The sequence below is a fragment of the Sus scrofa genome, chromosome 9 (assembly GCF_000003025.6).
Source record: "Sus scrofa isolate TJ Tabasco breed Duroc chromosome 9, Sscrofa11.1, whole genome shotgun sequence".
Lineage (NCBI taxonomy): Eukaryota > Metazoa > Chordata > Mammalia > Artiodactyla > Suidae > Sus > Sus scrofa.
The window spans coordinates 54,472,559-54,498,157 of record NC_010451.4 but is presented as its reverse complement, the minus strand read 5'-3'; the positions used below and the strand labels follow the sequence as shown (position 1 = coordinate 54,498,157).

General features: G+C 42.3%; 1 long non-coding RNA gene across 1 annotated transcript; it reads right to left on the bottom strand.

Moving 5' to 3' along the window:
- On the bottom strand, positions 1 to 21,444 carry LOC110262291. Its single transcript, XR_002347114.1, has 3 exons — positions 21,375 to 21,444; positions 21,090 to 21,269; positions 1 to 206 (listed from the first exon to the last, which is right to left on the bottom strand). It is a non-coding gene; the product is annotated as an uncharacterized LOC110262291 (long non-coding RNA).

The following is a 25,599-nucleotide window of genomic DNA, read 5'->3' as shown; positions in this document are numbered from 1 at the left end:
TATAAAAGTAAATAAATTTAAAAAATGATATGTTTAAACCAACTGCCTCCTATCTCTGCAACGGGTGGGTCCTGGCCGTGGCTCCAAGGGCAGAGGTGCACTGAGACATCTTGCTGCAGCAGGTGTAAGGAGATGCTGGATGATGCAGCTGCCAGAGGGTCCTGGAGGACTTGAACATCTGTTTGATCAGGAGCTCACACATCATTCTGCAGGAGAGAAGGTTGGAAGGGTTGAGGGGGGAAAGGAAGAAAGGGGCAGGTCAAGAGAGGTGCTGATGAACAGACATTCGGGGGGTTTAGAAGTTGTCTCAATGCCTAGAAAGGAAGGGAACAAAAAATGCAAGATTACACTATTGTTTATAAGTGCTAGATCGCAAATCCTTCCCAGAACAAGAGAAATGTTAGAGAAATCAAGACATTCAGAGAGAAAAAGAGAGAGCAAGAGAAAGAGAGAGAGAAAACTTCCCCCACGAAATTGCTTTACTTAACAGTTTAGGTCAGTTTCAACTAGGTCACAGGGATGTGTGTATCTTCAGAATAAAGTCTTTAATCGGCTGATGGATATGAAAAAATAAATTACTGTGGCAAAATGTAATAAACGTTAAAGGGAAAATGATGAAGGTAATATAACTACATTGATTTAACTAGGATGATATAGAGGAATTGTCTGTTTTATAGGTTTCTAGATGTCTATTAGTGGCTCTGTATTAAGGAATAGGGCTGTTCTCTTGATATACTTAAGAGCTGTCAGTAATTCCTATTTCACAGTCCACTGCCTCAATTCAGAAAGTGTGTTCCAGCCCTTGGTGACCCCATCCCAGGGGCGCTGGAGGGTGACCAGCTGCCAAAGGTTTGCGTTCAAGCAGCTTTTGGGGAAGCAGCTGTATTATTCAAAATCGGGCTGCATTTAAGAGGAGCCAATTGCTCCAGCCACCTCCCCCTACCCCGCCACCTTGTGAGACCGCAGTGTCATTTGTTTTAATCACTCCTGGCATTGGGCTCATTATGTCCTGATCTTCTCTGGAGAGAGCAGCCTCCTTGGTGGGTGGAAGCGGTAATTGAGGACACTTAGGGAGCAGGCATCATGCCAGTCCCTCGGGGCATATGTCCCCCAGTGACAGGGCACCTTCTCAGGATGAACTAAGAGACATGAGCTTTAGGTAGTTTGTCACTTTTCCACTATGATAATGTCTCTGACCTATAAAAAGGACCCTCTGGTTCCCCCATGACCCATGGAATTAAGCCCAAACTATCATCAGGAAAGGAAGAAAACTCACCATTTCTGTTCACTTTCCAGGCACCCCGCACTGTGCTGGACACGTTCTCGTGTCGTTAAAGTGTTTAATATCCATATGAATACTTCTCAAATAGGTGGCAGCTGTGGCACCCCTTAACAGAGACCCAGCTTAAGGATACCTTTGGCTCCTTGACACCTAAGTCTTTTTAATTATATTTTTTTCTTATTTTTTCCACTTAATGTGGCAAAGACCATTTGGCCACTTTCCAAGTGTCTGGATAAGGATAAAATGTTGGAAGTCTCTAGACTTGGCTCTGCAGCCTCAGGCTGTGTGTCCTTGGCCCAGGCACACATCCTCTCTGGGCTCCAGTGATAGTCTCAGCAAAGGTGAGAATGTTGGGCTGAAGCAGTGGTTCTCCACCAGGAACAATTTTGCACCCAATGCCTGGAGATATTTTTGATGGGCAGTACTGGCAGAGAGTGGGTGCTAGTGTTGTCTAGTGGGTAGAAGCCACTGGAACACACAGGACAGCCTCCGCAATGATTTACCCAGCTTAGGATGTCAGTGGTGCTGAGGTTGAGAACCCTAAATCGGGGTCATCACAAAGGGCTTTTCCAGTCCTCGCTCACCTAGCCCATCTGAACTGCTTTCCACCCCCAATTTGTCCCCAAACATGCGATCTTTTCCCACTTCCCTAACTTTGCTCATGTTGCTCCTTAAACCTAAAACGCCATCCCTCCTCATCGCTGCAATCGAGATACTGGCTGTTCTTCAAGCCCTTTCTCAAATGAAAACGAGCTGTCCTTCCTTCCCCCATGTGAAGCCCACTCACACTGCCTCAGCATCAAAGACATGGAAACTCCTTTTGGATCTTTGACCTCAAATAAGTTTGTTTCCCGACTTTGATCTATTGTTCAAGGTCTTCTTTTAATATTAATGGTAGCTATCATTTATTAAATTCCTATTATCTGTATGCCACTGTATTTCTGAAATTTATTTTTAAAGGTATATCATTTAATCTTTACACAGCCCTGCAAGATAAAGAGCATCCCCAGGAGTTCCCACTGTGGCTCAGCAGGTTGGGGATCCATCGTTGCCACAACAATGGTATAGGTTGCAGTTGTGGCTCAGATTCAATCCTGGCCAAAAAAATAAAATAAAATAGTATTTCCATTGTGAAGAGGAGGAACTGAAGCTCGGCGATGTTATATAATTTGTTCAAGGCATTCTTTGAGTCCTGGGTCATATTGTTTAATATTTACTATGTCACAAAGTGGCCAATCCTGATTCAAAACCAGATATGCCTGATGCCAAACCTATGAAAATTCTTTCCATTATGTAGTAGAAACACTACCTGATTTTTTTTCAAGGGATAAGGCCACTCTCAACTACTTGAAATAAGTCAGCCCTCAGAGTTGTTGCTAGGGGCAACCTAGTAAGCCTTGTTAGATAAGTAATCTCAGTGTTCTATGCAAATCAGTCAGGTAGCTACAAACCTGAGAGGTGGGTTTGGGAGTCAGGGGGAAAAAAGTCAGAGAAAATTCTTCATGATTACAGCAAACTAATTGTGGGTCTTGCCAAACAGCTTTTAGCAGGAAAAAAAAAAACAACAAAAACTAGTTGGTGATGGAGAACTTTATGTATTGTACTCATCTCCTGTGCATGAACTATCACCTTAAAATTTGTGTGTCACCGTTTCTGAGCATCAGGAATTTGGAAGCAACTTTTTTTTTTTTTTTTTTGCTTTTTAGGGCTGCACCTGTGGCATATGGCTAGGGGTTGAATTGGAGCTACAGCTGCCAGCCATAGCCACAGCCGCAGCCACAGCAACGCCAGATCCGAGCCTCATCTGTGACCTACACCACAGCTCATGGCAATGCCTTAACCCCCTGAGTGAGGCCAGGGATCAAACCCACATCCTCGTAGATACTAGTCGTGTTCTTAACCCACTGAGCCACAACAGAACCCAGAAGCAGCTTTGAAGGGCGTTCCGGCTGTCTCGTGAGGATGTAGTCACCTATATGCTTGATGGGCTGCAGGGTCTGTTTGCAAAGTGGTTCATTCACATGACTGATGCAGGGTCACCTGGAGCAGGAAGCCTTGTTCTTTGCCTTGTTTGTCTTTCCAGAGGGTTATGCCACTGTCCTCATTACTCCAGAGTGAGTGATCCAAAGAGCAAAGCAGAGGCTGGGATAACTGATATGGCCAGCCTGGCTTGGAAGGTAAACACCTTCGTTTCCTCCCTGTTCAGGGTGGGAGGGGAATACCCAGGGGCATAAATCCCAGGAGGCAAGGATCATTGTGGCCACACTCTGTTACAATTACTTTAAAAACAAAAACTTTCAGTCACAGAAAAGTTTCCCTAAGTTGTCATCCTTATACCTGGGCTGGAGGACACGCTGCTCCATCAGAGTTTGCTGCCAGACTAGTTCAATCTGGGATTGTTGGGAATCAGGATAAGATGCAGAGTAAGGAGTTCCCGTCGTGGCGCAGTGGTTAACGAATCCGACTAGGAACCATGAGGTTGCGGGTTCGATCCCTGCCCTTGCTCAGTGGGTTAACGATCCGGCGTTGCCGTGAGCTGTGGTGTAGGTTGCAGACGTGGCTCGGATCCCGCGTTACTGTGGCTCTGGTGTAGGCCGGTGGCTACAGCTCCAATTCAACCCCTAGCCTGGGAACCTCCATATGCCGCAGGAGCGGCCCAAGAAATAGCAACAACAACAAAGACAAAAGACAAAAAAAAAAAAAAAAAAAAAAAAGATGCAGAGTAAGATATAGATATTGCATTTTATGTAAATTCTGGAATATAGATATATGGTTTCAGGGAGTTGAAGAATTGCATGCTCAAAAAGGGACTTTAAGGGGTTCCTGTTGTGGCTCAGCGGTAATGAACCCGACTAGTATCCATGAGGATTCAGGTTCAAAGCCTGGCCTCACTCAGTGGGTTAAGGATCCAGCATTGCTGTGAGCTGTGGTCATGGACGTGGCTCAGATCTGGCATTGCCGTGGCTGTGCTGGTGGCTGCAGTTCCGATTCAACCCCTAGCCTGGGAACTTCCATATGCTTCAACTGAGCCCTTAAAAAAGGGGGAACTTAAGACACTCTGGTTTCTCTTCAGATTGAATCAATCTTTCACATCTTATTAAAAAAGACCCTGAGGCCCCCAAAATGAAAAGGTTAAGTAAGAAAAGAGATTACACATAGAAAAAAAGAAAATGGGGACCACCAGAAAAAGATTGAACATTTTTGTGTTATTGTGGTTTTTTTTTTTCTTTTTCCTTCTAGAGACGTCCAAGAGTGTTTGGTGATTTGTGCCTTTGCTAGAGAAAGGGCTTTAAAAGCAGACAAAAGCTAGTGGGCAGCCTACAGCTTCCCACAAAGCAGAAAGCAAGAGGATTACAGCCTAAGAAATCAGGATGGAAAGGCAAATACTAGCAGGGGGATAGTGCTTCCATTGAAAAGAGCAAGGAAAGAATTACTTGTCCCTTCTAAGACAATATATTTCATGGAGACCCATGAAATTTGGGGACTTGAAGCCAAAAGTATAAACATCATTTGTTTTACAGGCTCACTATGAAAAGGAGGTGGTGTCTCAGTCTCTGTGATACACCCAAAGCCACCAGCAAGTTCTCCTATCCATAGAGAACGGGAGTTCTCATTGTGGCTCAGTGGTTAACGAACCCCACTAGTATCCATGAGGACAAAGGTTCGATCCCTGGCCTCGCCCAGTGGGTTAAGGATTGCTGTGAGCTGTGGTGTAGGTCACAGATGCACCTCAGATCCCGCATTGCTGTGGCTGTGGCATAGGATGGCAGCTACAGCCCTTTTTCGACCCCTAGCCTGGGGACCTACATATGCCGTGAGTGCAGGCCTAAAAATACAAAAAGACCAAAAAAAAAAAAAAAAAAGACAGAGAGCCAATGTAACATGAGATCAATAAATTTTGGTACATATATGTTATATAGCATTTTCTCAATTAAACTTCTTAGTATAACTTTGTATTTGGAACATTCTTCTCACTTTTCAAATGTTTCAAGGATCCTTGTTAAGGGTAATATACTACTTGGAATATCTCATGAAACTTATTATCATGGGAAATTTGGGGAGTAAATAAACTTGAATAATAGTTTTATAATTAGTTATCCTATAAGACAAACATTGTAGTATGAGTAATAATAGCCTCTGAGTAATAATAGTTACTGAGCAATAAAAGTCAAATGAGAAATGGGGTAACATCATTAATAGGCTCTATAAGCAGAATGAATGCCTGAGATATGAAACATAATTTTATCACTTACTAGATTTAGAACTTATCCATATTATTTCATACATTTCTGCCTTGCTTTCTTTATCCAAGTATCGTAATATTAATAGTTCCTACTTCATAGGGTTTTTGAGATCTTTGAAGGATCCACCATTTGGAAAGTGCTTTGGCTGATCCTAGACAACAGCATGTTAGTTATCATTAGCTCAAAGTGTAGATCATGCTATTCACAAAGTATTATCTATTTTGACATTTGTTATGTTTTCACTTTTAATGAGATATTTAAATAATTGTAGAAATGGATATTTTAGTATAAATCAGCACTGGGCTAGAGCAGCCATTGTATATTTTAGGGAAAATATACACCTTTGAGTTTGAACCACATTGAGGTTGCACGCTAGCACTCCCTAGTGGCAGCATGGCTAAATTACAGCCTTCTAGAAGACGCATCATCTCCTCTAAGGTTGAAACTACAAAAATAATCATGGGGTTATGTTTCTATATGAATCCAAATGGCCATTGTCCAAACTGAATAATTCTATAAGAAACGGAAAAACTAGATGCATCATTTTCTAGGCCTCTTTCAACAATCTGAAGAGGTTGGAATTGATCAGGCTTATCTAACATTGTGATTGGCCCAGCTCTTTTGTGTTCAAATCTATCAGGCCAGGTCCATGAGAGCCTATCATCCTAAGCCTTTTCAAAATAAATGAGGCTCATGTATCTGTCAGGAATAGGGTATTTGGTGTCACTTGTAAAAATCACACAAAAAGCTTTTCTAGTTTCTTTGCAATGTCTTTAGCAGATTAAGAGTTACAAACAGAAAACAAGGAGCTGTAATACCAATCTCTGCAGGGCTTGTGCTTCTAGCCAGTCCCAAGCCTTAGTATTAATAGATTTTCCACTCCAAGTGTTCTTACTTGAGTGACTGCAAGTTAAACTGATGAAAGGAGAGTAGCAGTTACTACTCAGACATGTTCTTGTGGACAGCTACTCGTCTTAAGTCACTTTTTCTTTTCTCTTTCTCTCTTTCTCTCTTTCTCTCTTTCTCTCTTTCTCTCTTTCTTCTCTTTCTTTCTTTCTTTCTTTCTCTCTTTCTTTCTTTCTTTCTTTCTTTCTTTCTTTCTTTCGAGTCCTAGTTGTCTACTTCTACCTTGCTGGAGAGTGAAGTAATACCAAATAAAGGTGTTGCCAAAAAAGAAAGAGTTCCCAGGGTTTAGAAGTCTTCCTCTACTGACCAACTCATATCAAAACAGTATCCTTGAATATACTCTCTTGACTACTCTCAGGATCTTCCCAAGCCCTGACCCTTCTTCCTAAGCCACTGAAGAGAAATCAACCCATCCTTTACTTAAAAATATCCAAACAGATAAATCCAATATCTCCAGGCTCACCTGTGAATACCTGGTTACACTTCTACTCATCTTACGCCTCAGGGCAATGATTTTTCACAAAGCTGCACATCAAAATCATCTGAGTTTTGGGAGGTCCTGGAGTGGGACAGCAGAAATGAATCTGACTAGTATCCATGAGGGTGCAGGTTCAGTCCCTGGTTTTGCTCAGTGGGCTGGGTGTCTGGTGTTGCCGTGAGCTGTGGTGTAGATCACAGACACGGATCAGATCTGGCATTGCTCTGGCTATGGTGTAGGCTGGAAGCTAAGGCTCTGATTTGACCCTTAGCCTGGCAACTGCCATATGCCTTGGGTTCAGCCCTGAAGAGCAAAAAAAAAAAGGAAAAAAAAGAAAAAATCATTTGTGTTTTTCCAAACCACTCATACCTGAGTCCCCCCTTCCACATCCTCGAAGCCACACTAAGAAACTCCAAGTGGACAGCCCAGGAATATGCATTATATAAAAAGCCCCTTGGAGCTCCTGATGCTTAGCTCTTCTTCCTCCTTACTGAATAATGGGGCCCCATATTGCCAAAGAGAAAGAACCTCATTCATTCCCCAAGACCCTGGAGCAGGCAGCAAGGTTTGCTCTGCTTACCCATTGTGTCTGTGCTCATTGCTGTGTCTCAGCTTCTGAGTGATGCAAACTACACCTTGGCTTTTCTTTTGCCTATTATTTCTTCCAATCCTTCTCATCTTTCTTCCTCAAACCAAAGTAACAGACAGGTTATACTTCTCAGGACATGGGCAGAATTGGGAATTGGAAAATCTTGTTCCGATATAAAAGATGTAAATCACATGCCCAGTGCAAGGGGTATTTGTAAAGACTGTAGGAACACAGCTCCAGAAACACAGAATTTCAGCAAGACTGGAAACTCTTTTAAAAAGGATCTGATACAAGATATCACAGCTAGGATTCTCAAAGTGTGGTTTGAAGACCCCTAGCAGTTCCAGGGACATTCTTAAGAGTTCATGAGATAAAAACTCTTTTCATAAAACTACTTGTCATTTGCCTTATTGATGGTATTGGCAAATAACGTTTGTGCCAATAAGTCAAAAGCAATGCTTCCACCTTAACAAGCATTAAAACACTGACAAAAAAAAAAAAAAGCCCATTTCACATAAGAATGGTCTTAAAGAAGTAGTAAAATTTATTAATTTTATTAAATCTTTTTTTTTTTCTTTTTTGGCCACCCCATGGCATGTAGAGTTCCTGGCCCAGGGATCAAATCTGAGCTACAGTTTTCACTTATGCTGCAGCTGCAGCAATGCCAGAATCTTCAACCTACTGTGCTGGGCTAGGGATTGAACCTGTATCTTGGTGCTTCAAAGATACCTCTGATCCCATTGCACCACAGTGAGAACTCCAATTTTATTAAATCTTAATTGTTCATACATGTATTTTAATATTATATTTTACCAAATGGGAAATTCACACAAAGCATTTCTTCTGCATAACTGAAGAATAATGTGGTTTTGTGAGAAAAATGACTGTGCAGTTGTTGGCGTTGAAAGCTGAACTTGCTGCTTTTCTCATGAAATACTTTTTTTTTTTTTTTTAAAGGCCACACCTAAGGCGTAAGTAAGTTCTGGGAATAGTGGTTAAATAGGAGCTTCAGCTGCCAGCCTACACCACAGCCACAGTAACCCAGGATCCAAGCCACATCTGCAAACTTCAACAAAACTCGTGGCAACACCAGATCCTTAACCCACTGATTGAGGCCAGGGATCGAAGCCATATCCTCATGGATACTAGTTCGGTTCTTAACCTGCTGAACCACAACAGGAACTCCACCATTTTTTTTTTTTTTTCTTGAAAGAATGGTGGGCAGACAAATCAATGGTGGGTTGTTCAAACTTGGATATCCTGGCTGATTTTTTTAATTAATAAAGTTAGTTTGTCATTTAAAGGAAAACGATTTTGCCACTGGTAAAGTTGGTGCATTCAAAGAAAAAAAAAAAAAAAACTTTGGAAACTTTCACCAGGAGCTTGACATATGCCCAATTCTAATGAATGTAATTTTTTGATGTTTTATAATAAATTGTGTCAACATTTGTAAGACCTATATGAGTCAGTAAGCTGATATTTTCTAAATGAGCAGTACATGTGTAAAAAATGTACTCAAAGTGCAAGACAGACCCATGGAATTCATGTAAGAGATTATAAATATTTCTTGATATGGTTTCAGATCCCATATTGCCACTACCTTTAAGAAACTAACACTTTTTGAATACTGGTGTTACAACTAAGAAAAAAAAAGTCCACAATTGTACCAAAAGCTATTAAAATATTCCTTCTTTTTTCAACTATACATTTTGTGATTTAATGTGAAATCCAATAGGAAAATCCTATCTGTGTTCCATTAAGCCTGGTATTAAAGAGATTTTAAAAAATATAAAAAAACCACTCTTTTCACTATTGCTTTTGTGTTGAAAATACATAATCATTTTTAAGAGGTATGTTTATATGTACTGCATTTAGTAGTATTTTTAAGCCAATTAAGAATACGTTTTTTGAATTCTGATTTTTAATTGTTTATTTTTAAATATTACTGTGAATATAGATGTATATTATATTAACCACATAAACAAAATTTCTTCACTATCTGAATATTTTTTATGCATGTAAAGGGATTCTGAGATCAAAACATTTGAGAACCATCATACCATGTAGTAGGAAAATATCTAAATTTTCCACTGGAAATTATTATTATTTTCTTAATGGCTATCACACCCATGGCATATGGAAGGTCCCAGGCCGGGGAATGAATTCGAGCCACAGGTGAGCCTATGCTGGCCACGTCAAATACTTTAACCCACTGCACCAGGCCTCACACAGGAACCCAAGCCACTGTATAGTTGGATTCTTAACCTACTGTACCATAGTGGGAACTCCTGGAATTTGTGAATATGAGGGCGAGGAGCTAAAAAGGACGGAAAGAAAGAAGTGAACCTCATCTGTTCTGTTCTTAAGGAGAGTGAAACTTGGGAGGAAGAAACTTATCAGGGGCTAAAATTTGGCTAGGAAATTCATGAACCATGAACTGGAACAAAAATATTAATATGTATCAAAATTCATCCAGCCTTTGAACAGCTTCCACACCATCCACACCAGACAGTCAACAAGTCTGTGAACACTTCCACTGAAGCAGGAACTTGTGACAGTTGAAAAAAAACCTCTTCTATCCTTGGACATGTCTGACTACTAATAAATCATTTATCGACATTTATTTCCTTATGACTTGTTCCTGGTAGTCTGAATCTTTCCTTTTGACACCACATAGAATTAAAAAGAAAAAAAGAATATTTCTCATACCAGCTTTGCAAACATTTAAAAAGGAGTTCCTATGGAGTTCTCACCGTGGCTCAGCAGTTAGCGAACCCAACTAGTATCCATGAGGACACAGGTTCCATCCCTGGCCTTGCTCAGTGGGTTAAAGATCGGGCATTGCCATGAGCTGTGGTGTAGGTCGTAAATTCGGCTCAGATCTGGCGTTGCTGTGGCTGTGGTGTAGGCTGGCAACTGCGGCTCCGATTGGACACCTTGCCTGGGGAAGCTCCATATGCCGTGGGTGCAGCCCTAAAAAGAAAAATAAATAAAAAGGAGCCCCTATATTTTTCTGACATAAACATTCCCAATTTCTGTAACTGTTTCTCATTCATAAAGCAATGTGTGATTTTAACTGAGACAGTAACTCTCACATAATCACTATTTTTCTTTAAATATACTCTATTTACTGATGTATCACTTAAGACATGACCCACCCCTCAATAAAGAAAACATGACATTTCAGACATGGTCTGATCAATATGGAACAGAGCCATCATCTCCCTTTTCCTGAGATTCCCTTAGAATTTATTTGAAAGACACAATAGCCTTTTTATTCATATTGTACTTTTTGATACCAGGTATCTCTAAGTTTCTTCTTGTTGCTGTTTATTTGTTTCCCATGTTTCTATTAAACCTTATCTCATCCATCATGAATAAGTGAGATTAGATTTTTGTCCTGAATTTAGGGACCTTAAGCTCACCATCTATTAAATGTTATCTTCTTAGAACTGACACCACAAAATCACTTATTTAAATCTCTTTGGATCCCACTTCTATCCATTCAACTTTCTAAAGTGTAGCATCTACAGATTTGATGTTTATCCAAGTCTCTGATAAAATATTTAACAGGATAAGACCCTTTAATACTCTGCTAAAACCTTTCTTCTATGTGAATTGAGCCAGAGCATACAAAACTCCAGATACATAGTCTATGGCATTTCTAGAGTCACCAGCAAAAAAAAACCTCCTATTTTTTGAAAATTGCAAACAAATACGCTAACTGCCTATTTTCCAGCATTCTTCTTGTTTTCCAGGATTCCTTGAAGATTTCCAATGATGGTTACAAAAGTTAGAATCTCCTGCCCATGAATCTCTCATTTGCTTAGGATAAAAACTAGGTATCAATTCTCTTAAAATTATTAAGTATGCCATTTTTCAGAACAGAGATCACTCTTTTTGACAGAGAAGAGAAAATCTGATGATTAAGAGAGCTGTGAAATTCTATCTATGTTGGATATAATAGCCTTTAAGATCTAAGCAGGAGACCTGTCCTATTTCAATTTTTGGTCTCCAAAAAGATGCCATTAGCCCCCAGTTCATTTTGCAGTTTTGCCTGTTGAACGTTGAGGTATGCCAACATTTTCTTTTTTCTTTTTCTTTTTTTTTTTTTTGTCTTTGTCTTTTTAGGGACGCACCCACAGCAAATGGACATTCCCAGCCTAGGGGTCCAATTGGAGCTGCAGCCACTGGGCCTACACCACAGCCACAGCAAAGTGGGATCTGAGCCACATCTGCGACATACACCACAGCTCATGGCAACACCGGATTCCTGACTCACTGAGCAAGGCCAGGGATCGAACTGGCATCCTCATGGATGCTAGTCAGATTCATTTCTGCTGCGCCACAAAGGGAACTCCTGCCAACATTTTTATTGATCATTAGTCATTTTATTTATTTCCATCATTTGTTCAGAGAGCTCCCTGTGCAGCACCATTGAAAAAAAAAGTCTCTCTCTTTTTTTGCTTTAACAGAATTGCTTATAATTTCACCTCCTACTCACGTCTCTGGGTAATATAAATATCCCTTAAAAACTAAAATGCTCTTCTGACTTAGCCCACTGCTTTGTTCTCTGGATTTTAGGAACACCAGGTTGATGGAGTCACTCTCTCCCATATTTCCATCAGTTCTGTGTCACCATCAATTCTTGTGGATTTGTACTATCTAGTATCCACACCATTTGCTGGTTCCTGTATTCTACAGAAAGTAAACAGAAATGTAAGTGGTTTTTGTGTTATATCTTTTGATTTTACTACTGAGACCTCTTGGAAATGTCCACATGTTTTCACTTTTTTATTGCCAGTGAACTCTGTTTCTGTTATGATTTAAGTTAACAGGCAAGAAATGCATCATTCTCCACTTCTGTCTGGTTGGGCAATTTATAATATAATCCCACAAAGCCAGTCCTCAATTTCACTCTCCTTTTATTCTTACCTGTATATCCTCATGTCCGTGAAGTGTCCATCCTCAGTTTCTTGCTTTTCCAGGTGTATGTGACTTCTTGGCATTTACAACTACACTTGCTAGCCCTACAAACAACCAGTGTTATCCAAACTTTTTTTTTTTCTTCTTGTCATGATTCCTCCATCTTGCCTCCATCACTGCCAGCCTTGGTGACATCTACGAAGTTTGAACATTATTGCCAGATGTCCTACCTTCCATTGCCCTTGTTACTTTAGCAAACCCTCTGCATCTAGGTCTGGGCCCCTGAGGCCATGAGCCTTATATTCAAGCTCCCTTGTTCATATGAGTTGCTAGCTTCCCAACACTGTCACTCATTTATTTTGTCATACCCTACATAGCAACTGCTCTGTTTGGGATCATCTACTAGGACTACAAATACATACGGTGACTGAGCAAGAAGGCTTCTTCGGCCCTACAAAGATTGTATCAGACTCAGGTATGTCTTGTCAGAATTGCTGGCTTAAGAGTTCCCATTGTGGCTCTGTGGGTTAAAAACCTGACATAGTGTCCCTGAGGATGCAGGTTCAACCCTTGGCCTCACTTAGTGGGTTAAGAATCCAGTGTCACCATGGCTATGGTGTAGGCTCAGCTGTAGCTCCAATTCAAGATTCAACCCCTAGCCTGGGATATGCAGTGGATGCGGCTGTGGAAAAAATTTTTTTAATAATGAATGAATAAATAAATACATTAATAAAATTAGTTGCTTGTTTAGAAATGAAAGTAGCATCAATGTTGTTGGGGCCCATGCCATTGACCTTGAGGGGCTAGGGGCTAGCTGGAAGTGGGTCATCATAGGAGAGTGTGCTTTTGTGAACCTTTATTTGCAAATGTGCTTTTAAATCTTGAGCTCTAGCAACTGGGCAGAAATAGCACTCCTGTTGTTTACATGGCAGAGTCTGTGCTGGAAGAGAACATTCCTCAGCCTTTCATCAACAGGAATCGAGCCTGTGTAGCTGGGATTTGTAAGTGCACAGCCCAGCCTAACAAATGCCTCGTCCAAAATGACCCAGCATTTCAGGCCCAAGAGGGACACAGCTGGCCTGTTACCACAGGGCTCTTATTACTGTTGTCACCACCATTAGCATCTCAAATTGACCAATTATCCACAGAGTGTAAGGCATACAGTCATACTCCTATCTGGAAGCTTGTGACACAAGAACATGCCTAGCAGGAGTGTGTTCTTGGGGCCCACTTTTTTTGGCTAGAAAGACCTTATGAAGGCATGGGAACGTGTGCTGCAGTGATTAAAGGGGTTCCTAGCGATTTATTGTCCAAAGGCCCCCAATGGATTTCAAGACCCTGATATTTTTGAAAATTAGCAGCTGTGGCCTTTCCCGAGCCAGTGCCCAGCGTGAAGCTTTCAATACTGTCACAATGCTATGCATTTGCCACTTGGATCAATACCACGAATTCCATTAAGCTGTGCTCTCTCTGCATTCTGCTTTCTTCCTATCCCTGTGACCTCCTTTCCCTGCTTTCATTTGCAAACCTCTGCAGGCCCTGTGCAAGGAACCTATTAAGTGTCCTGAATTAGGGAGGGTTTATGCAAGTCTCACTTCCCTTTCCCTGCTATGAGCTTGAGAATCAGAGTGAATGACACTATAGGTCCACAGAAATGAGCCTGCCTATAAAGGATCACTCTCTTTAATAAAAATAAACTGCTAATGATAGTAACTTGATGATGATGTCCAGGAACTAACTTTAAACTCTTGCCTCCCCATGTCCACCCTTGGGGACAAACCTGTATAATATTTCTCACTTTATCTTTTCTTCCAGATTATTGGTTCATAGTCCACTTTCCCTCCCTCGCTCCTCTATCCCTTTCCTTCCTTCCTTCTTTCCTTCCTTCCTTCTTTTCTTCCTTCCTTATTTCACATAGTGTTTGTTCTTAAGGAATGGGCAGTAAAGCCACAGTTGTTTTTAATCTTTGGCTTGAAACTATGAGGCAGGAATTTCTGCTGTGGTGGTGTCTCTGAGAGCTGAGACCTCTTTCACCCTTATAAAATGAAAATTTCCAAGAGAAACTAGAGGCCCTTTCAAGTGAGCTCACAAAACTGTTTTTCTAACAGGTTCGATCCCTAGCCCAGCGTAGTGGGTTCAAGGATCTGATGTTGTGGCAGCTGTAGCACAGGTCGCAACTGCAGCTCAGATCCTGGGAACCCCATGTGCCATAGGGTGGCCAAAAAATAAAATAAAATACATAAATAAATAAATAAAACTTGAGGCATTTCCCCAGAAAAATTCATCTGTATACACATGCAAACATTTGCATCGAATTACAGGTATCTTGGGGTTAATAGATGTACACTATTGCCTTTGGAAGGAATTAGCAATGAGATCCTACTGTGAAGCACTGGGAACTATGTCTAGTCACTTATGACGGAGCATGATAATGTGAGAAAATAGAATGTGTACACGTATGTGTAACTGGGTAGGAAAAAATGTATTGGGGAAATAACAAAAACAAACAAACAAACAAAAAGGAAAGTATTACTGCTAACGAAATAAATAAATAAATAAAACCCCTAACATGTCTGTCAGGGACTCCCTAAGGTATCAATGGGCTAAAGGATCTAGAGGGATCTAGATCCTCTGTGGGATCCTTAGCACCTCACATTAAGGACAAGTCATATCCCTCTAGAAAAGAGGGAGTAGAAGAAACAATTATATCTTTACCAGTTTAAACAAACATTTACTAAATACAATTTATATACAGTCAAATCCACCCTTTCTACATTTCAAGCATAACCATCATTATAAATAAGATGTAAAATATTTCCAAGCCCTGAAAATCCCCTTGCACTGCATTGAATAAATTATCTCCCCTTACCTCCTGTCCCAGATAATAATCTGAGTTCTCTTTCTCAAGTTATCTTTTATGGAATGTCATATAAGTTAACCAATACAATATGTAGCCTTTGGTGTTTGACTTAAATCACTTAGCATAATGCTTTCAACTTATAAAAATATAAAATAAGTGAAAATGTAAAATAAAGTAGAGTTGTTGGGGAGCAGGTCACCATAGATAGATATGGGGAGGGGAGAGTTTGAGGCTTATCATCACCTTCCCATTAAGTAGCTGGTTCCTTATTAACAAGAATGCTACCTGATATATTCATATATGTGGCAGTAGTTTGTTACTTTTCACTACTGAGCAGTATTTCATTGTATGGATGTATCACAACTTGTAAGCTTTTATTTCTTTGGTTATGCGATTACTTTTATGCGTATCATTCTCTAGCTGAACACAGGTCCAAGGGAAATGGGAAATTCTTTGATTTTCTTCAGAAACGCTCTTCCTACTTCCCCTATGTGCACTGAATAGAACTGTGAACTAACATTTCTTGAGACGCTATTATGTGATGAATGCTATGTAGGCATTTTCTTACTTAAACCTAGAAGCTTCTTGTGAAAGGAATTAGTATTTCCATTTTGTTAGGGAAAAAATTACAGCTTTACCAACTGAGAGAGTCATTGATGCTTAAGGCACAGACAAGGGGCAGCATCCAAATTCTCTGATTGGAGGTCCAGTATCTTTCTTGAACTTCATAATTGCTCACCAAATTTAGCCATTGGCTTAGGGTAGAGAAGAGGTAGAAGGGTCAAAATGGGGGAATGTATAGATAGACATGGAGATTTAGCTCTACCCCATGTAGAATCCCTAAGCAGCATCCTCCCTGTCCATCTTCTCACCCCCACTCCCTGCCTTGCCAATCAGCACCTCCAACTCTTCTCGGTCACAAGCTGGGTCAGTTAAGTGATCCTTTGGAGTCATGAGAAACCAGCCCAGTCATTTTAAGGAAAAAACAAAAACAAACAAATAAACAAAAGCCAGAAAGATCTAAAGAAAGGAAGCATCTTCCTTTAAAACCAGTGGGCAGACTTTTTTCCGCCCTCTTTAGTTCAAAGGAGATAACGTTTGAGTTAATTATTCAGCTCATTTAAACCCTCAATGGGACACAATAGATTCCCATTCTCTCTATTTCCTCAGACAATAAGAGGTGTTGGGCTCCAGGCAGGATTATGTATCTGGGAATCAGTAGAGCTCAAGATAAAACCCCTTCCACTCTCTTCATCCTAGTGGCCTAGAGGTTAACATTCAACTATTTTAGGGTCTAAGAAATTGCCTTTTTTGCCTGAATTAAATGAAATCTGATGAAACAGAAATCCAGGTCAGTGCAGTTTACTATCAAATCTTTAGCTTCTACATTGCTGGCAGCTCCCCTTGTAATAATTAAACAGAAAGTCGTAGGCAGGCAACAGTGAAATCCATTGCTAATCTCACCCCTCATCAGCCTATCTTACTAAATGTTCCTTAATTAAGGTTTCTAAATGCTCTGCATTCCCTCTGCACCCAGGGTACCAAAATGAAGCTGACTGCTTCAGGGATGCCCAGCAGCCAGGGGTAGAAGGTCTTCTAGGGGTATTTCTCATCCAGAACTTAAAAATCAAAGATAAAATCCAATAAATGGAAATGTACATGAGGAATGAGCAGGGAAATGGGGATGGAGAGGTTGGGAGGGGATTTTTTTTTTCTAGAGGATTCCACTTTAAGGATTCTGAAGGCGCATCACTGGCTTTATCACGGCTTCTCCAACACACCAGGGAGTGAATGAAACAGCTGTCACATTTAAACACACACAGCGGTAATCCTCTGCTGAGCACAATGCCAGGACAGAACAGAAAATCTATCAACACTTACAAAGCATTCTATTTATTTAGCAACTCATCCCCCTTTACCAAAAGTTCCATCTGTGGGGTTGAAACTGGGGCCACATGCCACTGGTGGCTTTTTGCGGTTCAGCAACTCCTAGGGGAGGGAGTGTGGAAGTGGTCAGATGAACTAGATGGGTGTTTGAAGATGTTAAAAATCACAGAACTGGCATTTTAGGATGGCCAAAGGTCTGTGGCAGAGTGAACTCACAAGCCCTTTACATCAAGAGGCAGAAGGCATGTGAGAAATGCCCCAAGCAGCGCTTTCTTCAATCCCCCTCTCTCTCCCAAGGGCTTCATTTAAAGACAGAGATTTCCTCTTTTTCCCTGCTCATGGGTCCTTTGGGGAGATGCCTGCTGATCACAGGAGGTCTGAGAGAAAGCAAACCTGCTTTGGGGGCTTGTAAAGCAAGCTGCCTGACCACATGATATATACAAAGAATACTCTGGAGAGAGCCGCTAAAATGCCTCCATGTCAATAGTATCTCAAAAAATTTACTTACTAATTTTGGGATGTTAGACTCTGAGGATGGTGTACAGTAGCTCTGGTAGGAGTTTTAAAATCCAGTGTGCATTTCCATCCAAGGAAACCAAGGCCCAGAGAAGCTGTGGTTTTCCAGAAGCCCATCCCAACTTCCCACGAGAGGAAGAAGAGAGACAGGGCCAGAAAGAGACCTCAGAGACCTGGCTTAGTGTGTGTGATGGTAAGAATGAAATATGGGCAGGGGAATGGTTGTCCACAAGGGGCTCTCACATGGGAAAATGAGGCAGGAGGGAGAATTACAGAAAAGACAACTGAATGACACAGATAAAGAAATCTACCATTATCGGCCTTGAAAAGGCTCTCTGCTGAGTCCAGTTTGGGGCCCATGGAGAGTTTTAGAGAACCAGGGGAGAAGTCAGCAGAGGAAAACAGAGAGCTCTAAAGGTCTGACAAACAGAACTAGCAGGTGAAAATGAGCACAAGATTTTAACTGAAAGACCAATTAATTAATGGCCTTATGAAAGCATATTCAACTGAATTCAGTGATATTCGAAGAAATTTAATTCAGATTTTTTTTTTCAGTTAGTTTGTGTGAAGTTTTATGACAGCCACTCACAGCTCTTCTTCCAATAATTTCTAATGTGGAATCAGGGAACGATCAAGAAGTTGGGAGAAAGAGAATCAGATTGGGGCTCAGACAGATGCAGATGTGAATCTTGATCCTGGCACACTCTACTGGGTGACTTCAGGCAATGCCACGTCCATTGCCTCACCTTATACTTCCCAGAATTGTTATGAAATTTAATGCAAAGACAGAGAGGGGTACAAAGGTCTATCTGTTAGCAAACTCTATAGATATTAGCTTGCTTTTCCCACAAATACTATACCATCAGCCATGAAAAGGCAGGAGGTATCAGAGAATAACGTAGAGTTAATACTAGCTGGAACTCAGGGCTCGTGCAGTCCAAGGAGAAGGATTGGGAAAGCTTAGGAGTCATACATGCAGGGCCTGTAGAGCCTGGCTAAGGGTTGGAACTTGGCTGTGAAGGTTACAGAGAGGCCATAAAACTTTTGATGACAGCAGCGTTGGGCTGTAGGAGGAGAGTGGAAACCCCAGTAAAGAGACCATGGTCACAGCCCAAGTCAGTGTTTGTGTGTGTGTGTGTGTTTTGCCTTTTTCTAGGGCCGCTCCCGCAGCATATGGAGGTTCCCAGGCTAGGGGTCCAATTGGAGCTGCAGCCACTGGCCTATGCCAGAGCCACAGCCACGCCAGATCTGAACCACGTCTGAGACATATACCACAGCTCCTGGCAAAGCCGGATCCTCAACCCACTGAGCAAGGCCAGGGATCGAACCTGCAACCTCATGACTCCTAGTCAGATTTGCTAACCACTGCGCCACGATGGGAACTCCCAAGTCAGTGTTGATGGATCCCATCCAAACCCCCATCCTCCTATCTGCTCAATGTGTTCTTTTCCTCCTTAGCATTAATCACATTATTTCCCTTTTTCTAAATCAATTTTCACGAGGGCAGAGATCTTTGTTCTGTCTACTGACGTAATCCAAGCATATTGAACATCCCTTGGCAGATGGAAGGAGCATATGAAAAAGTCCGTGGCAAGAAAAGAAAGGAAAAAGGTGCAAAGCAGCCCTGGGATTCTTTGCCTGAGGAGCTAGAAGAATGGTGTTTACTGGCATTAGAGAGAAAAGGCAGGTGAACAAGTTCAGACAGCAAGCTGACCAGCTGTTTTCTGTTTCCTCTGAACAAAAGTGGGCTTAACTGCAATCGTGAGAAATAGGAGTTAAAGATTTTTCAGATCAAGTTTGGTGAAGTATTTGTGTGTATGGCCAGATGGAGCAAAGAGAAGGGACAATGGCCAGAGATGCTTTTGTTAGATGCTCGATGTCTGAGACCGAGGGGCTTTTGACATCTGGGGATGCAGCAGAATAAGGTGCTCCAGCCTGTCCTTGCACAGCTGAGCCTCCAATACAGGCAGCTCTGCAGGGGGGGATAACCTCTGCCATCAGCCCTCAGTGCCCCACCTTGGGGATGCTTGTCTTGCCCTGGGGCCTCGTTGTCAGGGTGATGGGCCAGGCTCATCTGCCTTTCCTTCTTAGGATTCTCAGTACCACTCCCGTTAGTGGCTTGGAAAATGTGAAACACATTGTAATCCTTAACTCTGCTGTTTTGAAATGTCCCTGCAATGGCTATAATAATCATCTTACAAACAACCTAGAACAAGCTCTAATTGCTTCTAATGTTGTATTACGGCTGAGATACAGGGAGAGCAGAGACACGCTGGCTGTCACAGCCCCACTCTGATTATATGGTACCTCCGGGAGCATTTGCACAGAGGAAAAGCCAACAAACCTATTGTTTTTTTTCTCTCTTTTTTGGTGAGCCTGGCTCAGAGGAGCCCTCCCCACATTGGGGCAGCAAAATGTAGAGGATTCCGAGCCAGCAGAGGAACCCAAACTACTGGTCCTCTGTATCAGTAGAGAATAAGGTACAGACAAAGGTGCAGGATCGTATTTTCACGTCTCTTAACTACTGCTGGCCATGGTGCATACCAGCCAGCTCCAGTTAACAGTGAACAATTCTTAGCCTCCAGTGACCTCCTGGGACCAGGCACTAACCCAGGACTGTGAGACGCTCTGATCCAATGAGGGAATAAATGAATGGCTGAGTGGATCCCTGAGCCAAGGCTCAAGGAGCCTAAAACGCGCTAGGGTTTCAAATAAATGACTGCATCTGTTCCTCCCGACAACGCCATCAGCAGGTTCTAAAACCACCCCCATTTTATCAATGAGTAAACTGGTGCTCAGAAAAGTTGGGTGAACCCATCCAAAAATCACAGAACACATCACACGTGAGACCATCAGGACAGGTATCCAGCTTCGTTTTATCACATTACCTCCCTTACCACTCAGATTTGGGGAGATTGACTCTGGTTTGGTTTCAATGGTCCTCTCCAGCACAGTTGTGATGCTGAGGATCAGTTTAACTCACAGCTCTCTGTTCCCTCCCCAGGCCCTAGCCTTGCAGCCTATACTTCAGCTCTAAAAGCCCCAGTTCTCACCTCCACAACCTGGCAGGGAGGCTGCCTGCCTGGCCTCTAGTCGTTCCTTTGACCTCTCCATTTCTTCTTATGATTAGGCAAAATCACAGGATCTCAGTTGCTGAAAACTCTGTGTTATCTGCACATGTAGTTGGCACTTTCAAAGAGCTTTCCCAATTATTATTTCATTTCATCTTCCAACAGCCCCTGGGGGCTCAAAAGGCTGTTATTACCATATCCCATGTTATGGTCAGGCCTGGAGAAGAGAAATCTCCCACTGGAGCCAGAGTGCAAGTTGGAGGAATCAGGACCTGCCCGCAGGTGCTTGACTGCCAGGGCCAACACCCTAGTAGAGGGAGCACAACTCACCGCAATCAAACTCAACGCAACCCAGGGTCAGTTCACAAGGCTATTTGAGCAAAACAGATGGGATGCAGCCTCCGCTGGAGAAGTGAAGACCAGAGGGAGAGAATCTGACAGAGCAGCGCTGTGGATGCTGGCTATAGATTCTACATCCCGCTCTATTCCTGCCAAAGGCAACTTCCAATCCTGCTGAAAAAATAAAATATAAAAAAATTCTAAAATCTCCAAAGATAAAAATTGTACCGTCAAGCCCTGTCCCCTGCTTAATGCACTTGAGGGTCAGGGGTGGACCTTGTGGGCAGCGAACAGCTTATCTCTTGCAGGGTCCTCTCCAGAGCACCTCCGCCAGGATCCTCGCGCCACCAGGATCTGGGTCCTCTGGGACAGCATATGTGCCTGAAGCAGAGGCTACATGTTGGGACTTGTTATCACCTGCCCACGGGCCACATTCCTTAGCCCTGGCAGAGGTCCGTGGAGGCTTCCTGCCCCTTCGCTCTGTCTACAAGCTATCTCATAAAGGCAGAGCAGTAATTGTTTACTCTGCTACTCCCAGGATATCAGCCCCTCTCCAAACACTCTGCAGGCATTAACCCCTTCAGACCCTGTGGCAAAACAGGGTAGGGAGCCAGGAAGAATTCATTAAACCAATGTTCCATTGAAGAGTCACCCTCTATGCCCCTATTCCCAGTCTGGCCCTCTGAGGGGTAAGATTTGCTTGCCTTCAGTGTTTTAACAGGTCACTAAAGTGAGCAAGAGATACTCAGCTCCAGACACACATTTCATGCATTTATTCCATAAATAGTTTTATTGTCTGCCTACTGCCTGCTATTTGTCAAAGGCTGGTAGAGGGGTTGGCCGCCTGGGAAGACAGACTGCTACACTGTCCTTTTAAAATGTATCATCCAGCTTGAGCCTGTAAAGTCCTGGTAAGGCCCAGAGAAATTTTGGAAATCAGATAGATAAAACAAAGGCAGGGCTGGGAAGAAAGATTGTATCTACGACTGACATGAAAACTCTCAGCCACTCTGAAAAAAAAAAAACAAAAAAACAAACAAAAAAAAACCATAAATAAATAAATAAAAATGAGAACAAACAATGAAAAAACAACGTAGCCACAGCAGTTGACACTTCCCACAATGCACCGGAAAGTCAATTTGTGTAGACGTGCAGAAAAGGGCTCTTTTCATTTGCCATGGTGGGTTGCAGCAAACTCCTTGTTTCATTCATGTAATTAAGCTAACCTGTCAAAACAATTACCTCTTTTAGACAGCGGCTGGTGACACGCTTCTTCTCTTTCTCAAGTTTCCTTTGAACAGAGTGATCAGGAAAGTTGTGGGCAGAATAGGGGGACCTGGTTTCAATGTGGCTTTCTCTTCAAAAGGCCACCATATCACCCCATGTCTGGGGACCCCCATGTCTGCAGTTCTGTCCTGCTGACAGTGCAGGTTAGAAGGGGTGTCACAGATATGTATGATGTCAGGTTCTCTCGCTCCAGGGAAGCCGTCTGGCAAACAATCCAGGGCAGCATGGGGAACTATTCTTTTATAAATGAATACATGCCTTTGGTGGCTGCAACAGAAAGCCGTCTTGCAAGAGGACCAAATAAAAAAAAAAAAAGCTTCTAAGTCAGGTTGAGACGTTTTGACACTATGAATGCTACAACAATCTATTACCATAGGAAGCATCCTCCACTCGAGGTGTTTGTTTGTTATAAATCACTCGGGCTCCTTTCCTTTCTCCTGCAGTTAATATATTTTCTTCCAGCAATATTATTTGCTGTGCATTACCAGCAATGTTCGGCTGTTAACATTTGTGTCTATTGTTAGCATTTTTATTCAGCTAATATTTTCATTCAGTAACACTCACCAAGCGTCAGTTTTATTTGCATCATATCTGCCAGGAATATTTTCTTCCGTTAGCGTTTGTTTCTCCCTTTAAGATTTTTATTGCTAGGTATTTTTATCCTGTAAAGACTGTCAGCTTCAACTAGCATTATAAGAGATTCTGATCATTTACTGCAAAGAGCTCTGAGTGAGTGGGTGCTTCCCAGGTGACACTGAGCCTCAGTCTTTGGCATCTTGAAAATGGGGATAATAAAAATTTTGTGAAGATAGGGGAGTCAAAGGCAATAACTAAGTCGAAGCCTAAGTTGAGCTTATCCCAATGGCAGAAAAGGAGAGCTAGGAACTCCAAAGAAATAGATGTCATTCAGTTGGTACAAGGAGAAAGGAAATCTTAGAAGAGGTCTCAACAAAGACAGAATTTGCTGCCTTGGGAAACAGAGAGTTTATTCTCCCCAAAGGCATTAGAGTTCTTAAAATTTCTGCTGGGCTCCGCCCCAGAATTTTAGATTCAGGAGTCTGGAGGTGGGTTATCTGAAAATTTAGATTTCAAACAACTTCTCAGGGGAGGAAGTTGCTCTGGTCGAGGGACCACCCTTGAGATGTAGCCTTCTAGAAGGGATTTCCTTCCTTGCTTCTCTTCCTCCCAGATGTTTTCACTGTGCTTTCCTTCAGTGTCTTGTTGGTTGTTTATTTTTATCTTTTCCAAGTCCCCACTCTCTAAAGCTAAAATCTCTAAATAGTTGACATGGAGGTCCATGCTTGGGCTCGAGTAAGGGGAATGTTAGTTCTGAGGGGTGCAGGCGGTGAAGTACTGGGTGCAAGATGCAGGGGAAAGGTCTACAGCCATATGTAGGTAAATGAAAGGAATTCCAATTGCTTATTTGTTTATTTATTTTTTTCTACTGTACAGCATGGGGACCAAGGTAACATACATGTATACATAATTTTCCCTCCCATTGTCATGTTGCCATGTAAGTATCTAGACAGCCACTATGGAGAACAGTATGGAGGTACCTTAGAAAACTGTACATAGAACTACCATATGACCCAGCAATCCCACTTGTGGGCATATACCGGACAAAACTTTCCTTAAAAAAGACACATGCACCCGCATGTTCATTGCAGCACTATTCACAATAGCGAAGACATGGAAACAACCCAAATGTCCATCCACAGACAATTGGATTAGGAAGATGTGGTATATATACACAATGGAATACTACTCAGCCATAAAAAAGAATGACATAATGCCATTTGCAGCAACATGGATGGAACGAGAGACTGCATACTGAGTGAAATAAGTCAGAAAGAGAAAGACAAATACCACATGATATCACTTATACTGGAATCTAGTGTACAGCACAAATGAATCTTTCCAAGGAAAAGAAGATTAAGGACTTGGAGAATAGACTTGTGGTTGCCTGGTCAGGGGGAGGAGGAGGGAGTGGGAGGGACCGGGAGCTTGGGGTAAATGGATACAAACTATTGCTCTGAGAATGGATTTACAATGAGATCCTGCTGTGTAGCACTGAGAACTCTGTCCACTGGCTTTTATACCCTGGGAAATACCTGTGATATCTTTTTAAAAATACTTGTAGCAAGTTTCTCGGCCTGCTCCTTATCCCTAATGCCTAATGCGTTTTTCCATCTTGTTACGTGAAAAAAGGTTATTGCAGATTTGATCCCACCCCGAATGTTTATTATTACCACTATCCAGCATTGCTTAAGGCCTTCTTTAAGCTCTCTCATCACTGGAAGTATTCCTGCTCCAATTTTGTATTTTATTCCTCTTCCTCCCCAGTTTAAGATAATTGCTTCCATGCTGGGACAAAAACTCCGTGTACGGCAGAGAGGGCTGCTAGGTGCTGAGCTCTCAGTTTGAATGCAGGAAGCCAAGTTAGTGTCCATCTACGTGGATTTATGGAGCCTCGGGGGTGACCACATTGGGCTGTCACTGGCAGGACCTTTGAGCTCCCCTTCAAAATGCTTTATTACATTGAAGCTTTCACATCCAGTCCTGCTCAATGGCTTGCATTCCCCCAACCGCTTTTGGAGACTGGTCCTGGGACGACTGGAGTGAGAGGTCACCCCAGAGCCAAGCTGGGATCCTGCCAAGCCCCATCTGTGGGAAATGACGTGATGCCAGTTGGGAGTAAAGGAAAGTGTGGCAGTGCTCTGGACATGAGGCCTAAGAGGGGCCTTGTACTGAATCCAGGAACTGAAAAAAAAAAAGAGAAGAAGCAGAACTGGTGGCCGGCTGCCTTTCTAAAGAGTGCATTCTGGCATCCTGGCAAGTACAATGACAGAGCTGACCCTGGGCTCAAAATGACATTAGAAAGCTGTCAGTCTCCAATTAGCAGCTGGCAGACTCTGCCTGGATTTGGCTTGTCCAGAGAACCTCCCCCTGCCAGTGTCCATCACCTCCAACTCCACCCCCACCAAGACCCAGCAACATACTGCCATTATGACTCTGTATAGTGCTTATGAAGTGGTCTCCAGCACCCACCAAGTAGGAACACAGGGCATGTTATTCTTTTTCTCCTGAGAAAACTCTACCCCAAAGAGGCTGTGATGATTCCCTTCCCCAACAGGAGAAGCAGCACGAGTTTTCACACCAGCCCATGCCCATCCCCCTGAGATGCTTGCTGGGCTTTAATAAAACGGGAATGGTC